At 42.7% G+C, this 12640-nt stretch overlaps 1 protein-coding gene across 4 annotated transcripts in view; it reads right to left on the reverse strand.

Moving 5' to 3' along the window:
- Positions 1-12169, reverse strand: part of PRR5 (proline rich 5) — a 93072-nt gene extending 80903 nt beyond the window's left edge. For 2 of the 4 annotated variants that reach the window (XM_030468942.1, XM_030468940.1), the window contains exon 1: positions 11988-12158. The gene's annotated coding sequence lies outside the window, so the exon portion shown is untranslated. Of the gene's footprint in view, positions 1-11987 lie in introns of all 4 variants that reach the window. The other 2 variants (XM_030468937.1, XM_030468936.1) reach the window with 2 other exon arrangements.
- Between the last annotated feature and the right edge of the window lie 471 nt (positions 12170-12640).

The following is a 12640-nucleotide window of genomic DNA, read 5'->3' on the forward strand; positions in this document are numbered from 1 at the left end:
AAGCATCTACAATATAGCATAAAGGTAGTTGTATCTAAAGATTTTTTTTATTATTATTTATTAGGGGGTTTTGAAACTTTGCAATAGTTATTTTCCAACTATGGAGCCTCAATCACTGATTCAAGACCAAAATTTGGTTGTGGAAGGTGCTGTAGGAAGGCAGCAAAGAAAAGATAATTAAGCACAAGCAAAACCAGAAGCATATGTTCTCTCAGGATATGTTCTAGGTACAATAATTCATGGGTAACTAAAGAGTAGTGAAAGCATTTCCATATAATCTCATAGCCGCAAGCCAGATGACTCAAAAAATTACTTCCTATTTCCCTTCATTTTAATGAGAGAGAAAAGGGCTTTTACAAAGGAAAGGCTGGTGGGCTCACTTTAACACAGAGCTGGCATTCGTCTCTACTGAAGACCTCACCAAGACAACTACAACACAGTGGTCCCCACAAAAGGATGGTCTGGGTCATCGTTGCTCCATCCCCTACAGAGAACTGATGCAGCTTTTTTTACTCCTCAGAGCTCTATTTAAAGGTAATTTAAAAATTACTTCCCTGCCTTGAAATTAATTCCAAAGCCTCAGAATAAGGTGAAAGCCTACTACTAATTCTGTATGACTGTTAAAAATCCTGCAGTTTTTTCTTCCATTTGTTTTCCTTCGGTATACATTAAGAATCTCCTGCTTTTGCTGAAACATTTGTTTATTGGTATTTGGTAGCTCTCATCCACCAGTTAAAAGGCAAGAGAAGAAAAATTCAGTTTCTGATGACTGTGATGCTCAAGGAATTGTAAAAAAGTACAAATAAAAATAGCCTTCCAATGTGAAAAACAAAGGAATCCCTCCCTTCTCTGCAGTTTTACTATAGTTTTGCTATAGTTTTATTCACTCATTTTATCCAGTGATGGAGCAGTCTGCAGGCAGGCTTTTATCTACTGCCCCTCTAAGGTGGTGCAGTTTGGCCAGAAAGCTACAAGTTTTGCTAAAGAAAGAAATGCAAGAGTCCCTCCCTGACTTTCTATGGTCATGAAGACTCACAGGCTGGAGTAGATCTGACTTTCTATGAAAAAAAGCAAATAAATAAAGAAGTTGATGTCCTTTCACAGTAATTTTCAAATCTGGAAAACTTGGGTCAATCCCCCTTACACACATCTGTTCCTCATTTTTACCAAATTGTACTTCAACTTTAGGAGAAATTTCAGAAAAATGAGGTGGGCAGGGGCTGGAAAAGAACGCTGAATCGCCTGAAAAATGAGATATTAACGCAGATGCCTTTGTATTCACAGAAAACACTCAATGAAATGCAACATCAGGAGCACTGCCAGGGTGCCATGAGAGCACGGCAAATAAAGACGCTGCAGCCGTCATCCTGCGAACACACCAGAGATGGGGATTTGTGATTTAGTAAAAAGATTTTCTTGTTCTTATTTGAATATAAATGTCTTCATTTAGACATTTTGCTAGAGGACTCTCCAGCCCTGGTACCCCCCATGAAAGGAAAGCTCTTCCCCAAGGAGTTGGCCAGACCAGCTCTTCAAAATATACAGCTGGAATACTGCCCTAGGGGCCAATTACAGAAGGGTTTGGGTGGCTGAACCAGAACTAACTGAAATGACGACCAGATTTCTGCTCTCCAGCAAGGGGGTGTCTTGACTTGAGTTTTTAAACTGCTTTAGCTCTGAGATGGCATCGAGAAGCCCAGGTTTTCCTAGGAGGGAGGAGAGACAACTGGAAGGTGGCTTCCCTTCTGTCCTCATTTCTTGCTGCCACAGTCCCCCACTGCACAACCTTGCTGGGACAAGGCAGGAGGTCACAGCTACATCAAGCTCATCTTCCATTTGGGTACCAGGGAGCTGCACTGCCTTTCACTTAGGTGTCCTGAGTACAGCCAGGTTGGAAAATTTGCACTCTCCCCTGGCAAAGTTAATCCATGCAGAGAGGCTGCAGTAAGTATTTCCCATATAGCTCTTCAAGCTTGCAATATTTGCTCTTCCACTTAGTGGGAAATAAAACCCTCCAACATGACCTAGTATGCTAATTAACATGGTCTTATCTTTCAGGGTTCCATTCAGTAAAACCAGCAACAGACAAACATAACCCCAGAGAGCAATAGGTTTACTCTAGTAATTTACAGTTCTCAAATAGAAGAATCTGAAAAGTAATCAGAAGGAGTAGGAAACAGGGAGGGATGGGAAATAGGACAGCACACAAGACTTTGCTGTCAGTACTGCAGACATCAGATAGCACTGGTTTCATGGAAAAATTCCAAGGGAAGAGGGCACATGGTGCTGCTTATAGACAGGATTCACACCTAAAAACCCAATACAGAATTAATCTATACCTTTAGCTACTCCAAATGCATGTGCTTACTTGACTACTCTGCACTTGTTGACATAAACCTCCTGCTACCACCAAAAGCACCACAACCCATTTGACCTCCTCTCAATGAACAAAAAGCATTATAAATTAAGAACTAAACTGAGTGCTGGTCTAAGAGTGACCTGCATCACCAGCATGCTGAAGGTTTTGTATTTTTTTTCCCAAGGTAAAAAGATAGGGGCTTTGCTGTAGAGTCAGCAAAACAAGTTGTTTTTAAAACAGAGGCAAAACAAGTCTCTCTCATATGACTTCAAGCATTCCTCATGACTCTGGACACCCTGACCAAGGGCAACATCTTTCAGCTTTATTCCAGCACACCATGCTGAGCTTCCCAGAAGTCACAACTGTCACAACTGTCTTCAAATTCGACTAAATTCACTGTTGCTTCCTGTTCTTTAATCTATCAGTTTAATAAATCTGCTCCACCACTGTCTCATTTGTAGAGCAAACAGAAGACTGTGCAAAAAAGCAAATGCAGGAGTTAAAAACAAAAGAAAACAAAAGGCTGTAGGGAGAACCTCAGCAAAGGGGTTTTATTTTATGATATTTGGGATTTCTGAATGCATACACCAAACTGCTGGGAACAGCAAAAGCAGTAGCAATGGTCACTTAAGCTCCCCATGCTCCTCCAGGCAATGTTCTCCTAATCACTGTGTCCATCCCAAACCACAACAATCCTCTAGACTTTATGTGGAATCATGCCGTGGTAAAGAGCTGGGTCACACCCAAAGATCACACCACAGGGCATCCTGCCCCAAGTTTTGTAAATATTGCTCCATAGGAAGGATAAAAAGTCATTTCAGCTCTTCAGGGCTCTACCAGATACATATCACCAGGCTTTAGAAACTGAAAGGGTAGGAACACCAACAAATTTGCCAGCTGCTTCACTGCTCTTCATGGCTATGTAGCATTCCATGTAATCCCTGTAAGAGCATGAAGCAAGAAGCATTCAAGGGCACTCTTGGCAGCATAAAGCCACAACCATTCCTCCTAGCACCTGCTGGTGATGGGATCATTGCACAGAAGCCATCTGGGGTCTGTCTGGACATGGATTAAAAGAACGGCAAGCTCCATACACTTTTTTCACCAGCTGTGTCAATGGAGGAAAGGCATCACCCAGGTACCCAGTGTGTCTTTCTGGCAGCTATATTCCATTAGATTTCCCAAATAATGTTAAGTGGGGCACTAGGGAGAACACCCTGCAAAGCCTGCAGAGTGGTGGCCTCTATTTTAAGAGCAGTGGGTCAGCCATCACGTTTTCTCTGCTAAACATCATGTGCCTGCATGTGTATCTATAGCTGCCTCTGCACGTTTAAGCACCCATACAGAAAACAAATGGAAAAACAAGGAATGCTTAAGAGAGCCCAGTTCAGTGAACTGCTCTCTGACATCCCCAGCCTCTGAGCCTCTGTGGCTGCTTACAAAATGGGACTCCAGGCTGTGGTCTTCAAAGGGTACAGTGTTCCACACAGGGGTTTTCACTCACCAGTGCAATGATTTTTATATTTCACTGTGTTTTTACCATTCTTCTGTCCATCACAAATTTTATAGCCAGCAAGGAACCTTTCTGGTTTGATCATTTGTGGAGAGAAGCAGAACATCTGTCTTACAGGATTATGTGACAACAGATTACCTCCATTTTTAGTAGTGGTTCTCTTCTGCTGTTGCTTAACACTTACCAGTGAAGTTGTTGAAAGAAGGCAAGCTAACAAGACAGACAAAAGGAGGAGCACATTCTGCCTGAGTGTTCATCAGCACATTTGCTTGAATGAGGGGAAAAGCAAGGCAAAGAGCAGCACATTTCTGTCTATGCACATCAATGATTGGAAGGCTTCAGAAACCTAAAAGCACAAGGTTGTTTTGGTTTTTTTTTTATGGGGTTTGTTTGTTTGTTTGTTTTCCCAAGAGGTGCACTCAGTTTTAAACTGCTTTGCCTAAATTGGGAATTTACTTTCTGGAATATCTAAATGCTGCTGAAGTGGCAACTGAGAGTCTGGCGAGGTCTGCGAGCAGATCAGTTAACAGGAATCTTTATTTAATCTTAAAGTGTTATTGTGCAGGGCAGGGACTGCACTTTGCTTTGTGTTTGTACTCTGCCAAGCACAGGGGGTCTTAGTTCACCAACTCAAGGGTTTAAAAGCAGAAAAAAAAAATCACCAATAAACAATTGATAGTAAGGCAGACAGATGAGGAAATGGAACAATGTGTTAAATAAGCATGACAAAGGCTACCAGAATAAGCATGTACAGGACTTTCCATATGCTACAAAATAATTATGAGGGCCACGATTAAAATGTGAATGGGAATTAAAGAAAGACCTCCATGTATTCAGAGGGTGATAATAGCTGTGCAATTCAGTTGCATTTCTCATTAAACATTGTTAAAAACTCCATGAAAGAGAAATTAAGTGAATTTAAATCAGCTAATAAATATTCTTTTGGATAACTTTTCCCAGCAAAAGTGCAAAAGGGGATGATGCCAGTAGTGTGTTATCAATGTAAAAAAAAACCTGAACCTAAGAACAGCAAAAAAAAAAAAAAAAAAAAAAAAAAAAAAGAGAGAGGAACTTACTATACATGAGTATGCTGAGTATAAACCTTGCAGCCTGTTTCTGGCTAGCACCGATCTTTAAATTAAATCTTCTGGTAAACTTTAAAAAATCCTTTTTGACTATAACAAGGTATACACAGTGCTGCAGATGTGACAAGTTTCTCTTCAAACCTGCATTAGTATTTCCTGTCCTGCCTGTATAACCACAGACAATTCTGGTGGTCACACAAACACATACTTAAGACTTGAGTATCTCCAGGAAATTGTTTCATAATGATAAATGAACAAAAGTCATGCAGAATAAAATGGAAAATCAACTTGTGCTGGAATTTTATGTTACAGAATTAACTTGGGAGGCATGCAGTAATGCCAAATTTGATTCATGCAAGTAAATCTCATAAGTTTGGGCCAACATCTGGCTTCTCACTTGACCTTTCCAAGCTGCTTCTCAGCTATACAAAACCGACGTGGATATTTCATGAGAACAAGCTCTCTGTCAAATCTTCTAATACTTTCTATCTTCAAGGATGCCAGAATTACCACAAGAATGTCTTTTTCCTGGCACTTCGAATTGCAGTGTTTCAGACCTCACTGACAGGACATACTACAGGACAAGTTATACCAGGAATGATGCTTTATTTCGTAGAAGATTTGTTATGCCAAGCCAACCCAATCATCTGTTAAGTTTGATAACCTGCTAACAGCAGCCTTTGCCTAGTCCACCAGAGCAAAATTTAAAATAAATACATAAAAAAGCCCCCCCCTCCAAAAAAAAAACACCAACAAAAAACCACCACGACAAAAAACAGCAAAACAAAAAAGCAGAACCATGACCAGAAAGTCACAGTGACAACAAACTCATAGCAATCACCAGTGGAGATGTCAGGAGGGAATCAAGACTTTCTGCATGTTATCCTCAGTGCCCATGGTCCAAAAGTAATTGGTACTGTAAACTCAAGTCATATTTGAAAACTAATGTAGCAAACAGTGAGTGTTTCTCTTACAGGGACAACTGGATGTGAAATTAATTTACTCATTGGAATCCATGAAAATAACCAAATTCAACCAGTTCACTGGTATTTCTCTAGATCAGGATATAAGTGGTTAAGCAAAGGAAAAGAAGAGGCTCTCCATTCTTCCTTGAGAGAACCTACATAAGGTATTTTACAGAAAGAAAAACTAATACAGTTTTGAAAAGAAAACCAGCAGTACTGGCTTAGGGAGAGACTGGACAATCACATCCAAGCTGGATTAATGCACTTTCTGGAAGAATGCTAAACTTCTCTCAGTTTTCTGATTTTCTTTCCAATTGAGACAACAATATTTCACATATTTTTTTCTCGCAACTTTCCATTTCAAATGGACAAAACAATAAGCAAAAACCTGGTACCAAGTCAGCAGATGAGGAAATTTTGGGTCTCAAGTTACACTTAAGCAAAGGAGAGTCATCATAAGTATTAAATGTTTGTCAATGTTTTCCCTGCCTGCCCTCCAATAAACCCTTCATGCTGAAAACAGTCCAAAAAGTCTCCAGTTTTTAAAGCAGCCACTATGAATCAGAATAAAAATATTCCCCTCCATCTAGCAACAACATACCATCTTGGAGCACTTATAACTCCACCTGTTATGCAGTAAGAGCATGTCTAGTTTATATAAACTCTGGTTTATTCTGGGATACAAGAAATTCAGTGGAGGAATGTTAAGACATCAAACCACCCCCTGAGTGTTGCGTTATCATACATCACACTAAGTCAGTGCTCTGTTTAATCAGAATTTTCATGAACTGACCCACCTCACATCTGAAGAGAGAAATAGAACAATAATCAGTAGTGTACAATAATGCCATAAACTGACTTAAGTTCAAAGCTGCATGTGCTTTATATCCTTAGAACTGAATTCTAAAAAAATACCTTAAGCCCAAAGAAATTGATTAAATCCAAACATAAGCAAACATGAGATCTTGGACTGAACACAACTGCTGGAGCTGATCCAAAGCAGCAGTCTCTCCCCAAGTCTGGTGCCTTCTGGATCACAGCCCTCGGCCCTTCTCATCTGTTTGTGCACCCAGCAGAGCTGCACACCCCTTTGAAGTTGTTCTTCACATTTCATTAAGTACCCAATGTTGTGTCTATTACAGGACTCAGATAAGGAAGGGGTAACTACTGTCCAAGAATATATATATGTTTGGGTTTTTTCCCCCTAATAATGGCTGGAAATTAAAGCAGGAAAACACCCCAAAGCATGTTGCTTTCTAGTTGTTCTTTGAAAATTTTTCCTTGACAATTCAACATGGGTCGAAGGACACAAAAGAGGCTTTAATGTAAATTGAGAAGTATTTCTAGCCCAGTCTGCTGTGCTCTACAGATAACGCATCTTCCACCACATCTCTCTTCCCATCCACCCTCACCCTGTGACCAAAAGTTACATGAGATGCGACAGCATTTGTTTTATGGAATAAGGGAGTGCATTTCAGCTGTAAGCAAGATAAATATTTGTATTTTTCTGGATCCCAGGCTCATGTGAGCTAAAGCTGGAATAAGATCTATTAATTTCTCCAGTTCATCTCCTTCCCTATGAGCATCTCATCCAGGCTGTCTGGAAGATGACTGTCCCTTCCATCAAAGCATCAGGGGAGCTGAGAAGTTGACCGCAAGCAGAGTTGATGCCTGCTAACTAAAGAGCCTTGTTTCTAAAACCTCTGCCCTAATCCCTGGGCACAGTTCAACCAGGCGAGATGTGACCCTGAGCTGCCAGCCCTGCAAAACCTTTTCCAGGGCTCTCTAAGAGCTTTGCAAAACCTCAACTGATAAGGCTACCAACATTTTCCATGGAAGATTATTTAGCTTCATTCCATCAAGAAGGTTTTGCTGATGTTCAAGCTACCATGTCTTTTGCAGCCTGCTTGGTTGTAACCTCCCGAAAAGACTAAATACTTATTTCTTGAGTACTCACACCTGAAATTGTGGGTATCTTTGCTTCTGAGATAATCTACCTATATATAATCTACCTATACCCAAGATTTTTTTAACCATGCCTCAAAAATCAGCCCCTTTGCTCTCTTAATCAGATCCTTCCCTTCCGTCTCAAACTTTCAAAGGGCAGGTGGCCTGTATTTAAGGCAGGGAGCCAGACGCATTCACACAGCACACATAAAGCCTGTTATTCTTCCATTCATAACCAGGATATCATGGACAACTGAGCTGCCTTCTATTACTGCATCACTGCAGCAGCCATGCCTGACCACAGGCCCTTGATTTGTTTCAGCCTGGTGACTCTGCCTGTGCTCTTTCCCACCCAATACACACATTAACCTATCATTCATTTTATTTTCCTGCTTCCATCCCCCAGTCTCCTACAATTTTTCTGCACCATTGCTCTGTCTGCAGAGGGAGAATTTGTTGCCAGTAACTGCAGACACTCAAGTTTTACACATGAAAAGGTAAAAGGCACTGAGCTCTTCTGATGCCTTTCATGTTCTTTCTTCAGTTGTCATCATCCTGGCTTCTACATCACACTGCCACCAAGCATAAATACAGTTTATTCTTATATAGGAGATACATCACTAAGTGTCTCCAAAAGAGCAGCTGCTTTGTCTGCTCACACAAGCAGTGCCAAGGGTACCTCCCTGGTGATACCCAATACTTTTCAGATCACAACTGTGCCTCAAACCACTTGTCCCAAGCAGAATGCACTTCAGTCTGAGCAACACAAAGACATACATTGTGGGGAGCTGATGGGCAGGAATGGATTTGGGGTGTACAGTTTCTCTGAATCTTCCAGAAGTCACGGGGTAATGTGACAGAAGAAAAACCCCGTAACACCTTTCAAGTGAAAACAGCTTGGAATAAAACTGATACCCCATTTTTTCCCCTGCATCTCTCTTTGTTTAAGTTCCATAATAATTAAAAGAAGCAATCTTCAACTCAACTGTCCAAGTGAGGGAATGTCCAGCATCATTATGTGCCACTTTCTGAGTTAACTGTCAGATTTCATTTAGCATTCTGCACGGGTCCTACAGTTTCATTTGCCTGGAAATTTTAAATGCAAATGTATTTGCAGAGTGGCATCAAAGAACAATATCAGAATTTTACCTCACACTACCACTCCACTACTCAGCTCCATTCAACTCCCTTTTGCTCCATGCCATATACAGAGATTTTCCAGCTAATAACAAAAATGCTTAAACAAGAAAATCTTTGCCTACTAGTATTCCTTTTTAAGGACTATCCCTGGCCTTCCTGCTTTAACAGTCCTAAACAACAGTTTAGAAAATGCTTTAAAATTGCCTACAGCTCCAACTGGGCAAGTAGAGAAGGCAAGCAATTTCTTTAATAGCAGGGAATAACAGTAATTAATTTTAAGCCTCCCCATACAGTATTTTTCATCTTCTAAGGGCTAGAAATGCACTAGCTCATTAATTGCTGTTTTCTCCACATCCCAAACTCGCCAGTCTTATCCTAAGAAACCAGGAGGAAAGCAAACGCCCCCGAGAGAATGTGCTTCTGGACAAGCATTTGTCATTTTCTTCATTTCTTTGTGCTCAGTGTCAATGAGTCCCAGGCCAATGATGTAGGGAGGTAATTACCAGCTCTCACAATTCAACAGATCCTTGAGAGGCTGCAGCCAGGCCTATGGGAGAGGCAAATTTATCATTGGACTTAATGTAAAGGCATTTGTCTAGTAGTGATATTGAAACACTTCAGACACTGTTGAATGATCAGAACCAGACCTGAGTGCTTTCTTTCTGGCAGAAGAATGTTCTTGCCCATGCGTGGGACCAACCACTTCTCTGAAGCCAGGCACAACCTGAATGCAGCTCAGCACAAACTGCTGAGCTACACACGATCAGAGTGTGCTGCAGAAATTACAGTGCCACTATTGTGAAGCAAAAAAAGCAACAATTTTCCCCTTAAAACTGAGGGGCTTGGGGCTTGGTTTTTTTTTAATCTGGTTGGTTGGTTGGTTTTGTGATTTACTATCAAACATATATGCAAGAGTGATTATTTAAAGGAAAACAAAGAAGTAAACCAGAATGTCAGCTGGTACCAATGGTCAGAGCCTCCAGCACCCACCAATCTACCCTGTTAATATCCATTACAATATTTAACTCTATTGTTGAGACGGGGAATACTATTTTTAGCCATTACCTATTATTTTTTGTTCAATGATTAAGTGCCACTTACAGTTCTACTACCAATCTTGCATTTTATCATGTGTACCTGTGGAGCTTTTCTTTAATACTAGAAGTAATTGTACTGGTTTGCTTTAGTGAGACTACATTTTACAGCTATAATTTTAACTCCCATAAAAATTAAAAGGAAATGCCTCTAAAATGGAAATGGTGGGAGGTATGACTGTAACCCAAGGATCAGATCTTTTTAAGTGCTCAGGGATAGATTATTTAAGGGTTCAAAGTCTCAGACCTTGGCTTATGCAGACAGATTTCAAGGTCCCCCAAAGAATTTTGGATACAAGTAAAGAACTAACATGAACAAAATCTAGAAATTTACTCTGGATCCTAAACACAAGCCTAGGAGTGCTCAAACCCTGGTTCTGCCTTGGGTGATGAGTACTTTTGGAAATTCCTCACACTGTCTACTTAGCGATGTCTTTTTTATTGTATATCCACTGGGAACGTGCCTTAATTCCATATTCCTTCCAGAGTCTTCCCCTGATTAGATTATTAATGAGAAAAAGAATGATGAAGCATGAAGTTATTCAATCAGTGGTGTATATTAGAAATACAAAACCACTGTCAATACATGTTTTATAGTAAATCACATATTAATAGACTGCCATAGAGAAACTGGACCTGCATTCAGTATCATCCTATTCTGAGTAATTAAGTTTTAGATATGCTATTCTTTGGTTACAGAAGTTATGAACAAAGAAGAGTTTTGCTATGCAGCAGCACAGCTGTACATTCAGCTATGTGCTAGGTGCCAAATGTGTCCATTATTCTATAACCAGCCTATACCAAGCCATTTCTGTTATTCAAAGTTTATGAAAGCCGCCTAATCATCCCCTCCTACTTCTTTCCTAAAAGTGAATAGGTATGGGAGAAAAGAAATTAAAATATACCATCAAAATTTAGTTTTATACCTATCTTTCCATGATTAATCAATATGCTGGTAACTGCTAAAACTGATTGCTTCCTGTAATTTAAAATGAAACACTTAAAAGTATGCTGGCTGGAAATGGTGAACATAAGAAAAGCTCAATCATTTCCTCGATCCTTTTTCTAAGGCTGCCTCTCTTGTTGCTTCTACAATACGAAACCACTCTCATACATCAAACTTAATGTACTCTTAAAAAGATACCGGACCTTTACCAATGATCCCTTACAACAAAACTGCATATCAACACACAAAAATTGAAACGGGCAAGCCCATCTTCTGCAAAAGCTACTAGGGGTTATACACTTCGGAGTACAAACATGCAAAATCATTCTGAAAAAATAAATAAATAATCTTACTCATGCATATAGATCTTACTTGGGTGAATAAGGCTTACAGCAGTCAACCCACAGGAATCACATTTAGAGTCAACTCCAGTTACCTGAGAGAGCTATTTCAGACTGCAAAGAAAAGGATATGAGTGTCTGCACAAATACGAGTTTAACATTCACGTTGTGTGCAAAAACTGCGAGCCCGAGGTCTAGAATCAGCCTTAATCACCAGAATGGCTAGGAGGGCGGTATATTACTGCAGTTCACATGAATAAACAAAGCCGGGAGCACCCCCACGATGAGAACAGGGAGCCCGGTCCCCGGCAGCCTGACCCTGTCTGACTGGGAGCCCCCCCACTGCCGCACGGCCCCGGGGTGACAAGCGGGGTCCTGGGAGCCGCTCCCCAGACCCCCAGCTCCCAGGGAACATTCCGCACCCCCCGCGGAAGGCGCCCTGTCCGCTGTGGGGAACGGGACAGGGACAGGGACAGACCCGCTTCCCATTCCGCAATTTTTCGGGGCGAGCCCCAGGCTGGGCACAGACGCTGCAGCGCCCGGTCCCCCCAAGACCGCGCCACCGGGCGTGCGTGGACCCCGCCGCCCCCCACTCACCGTGTCCAACTGTGACCGGCGCCGCCAAGGGAAGGAGCTGGAGGCCCGACCCGGCCCGGAGGATGTGTTGAGGGAGGTCCAGAGACTCCACAGCGCAGACCTGATGCCTGTGCCGCCCCCCGGGGCAGCGGCGCGATGCACAATGCGCGGCCGCGGGAGCCGCGCCGGCGGGGCGGGACGGGGAGAGGCGGGGAGAGGGGGGGCGGTGCCCGCCGGGAGGGGCAGCGAAGGGGCGGGGGGCTACGGGGGAAAACGAATGCTCAAAACCACCAAATCCACGGAGCCCCCGTTGTCCCTCCAGTCGTGGAGGGGCTGAGGCCCCTGGGGCTGGTGTTTGCTGCGGTTCTGTCTCTCTGTCCATGGGTCCGCAGGCCCCTCCCTGCCCGGGGATGGATGGACGGGCGGACGGACGGACGGGCCCTTCGCGGCGGGGTCTCCCGGCTGTGGCTTGGGCTCGGCCTCGGCGCCTTTCCCCCCACCCCCCGGCGTCTAAAGGCAGCCCCTTCCCTTCCCTGTCTTCCTCCTGCCGCTGGGTGGGCAGGGTGCCCCGGTTCCCCTTGCCCGGTACCGGGTATGGGCGGCGGGTGGCGGTGCGGGGTAGCTCCGCTCTGATCGTGTTGGTGCAGCCCCCGAGGGGGTGGTTGTGCGGAGCT

This window comes from Calypte anna, chromosome 1 (genome assembly GCF_003957555.1).
Source record: "Calypte anna isolate BGI_N300 chromosome 1, bCalAnn1_v1.p, whole genome shotgun sequence".
Classification (NCBI taxonomy): Eukaryota; Metazoa; Chordata; class Aves; order Apodiformes; family Trochilidae; genus Calypte; species Calypte anna.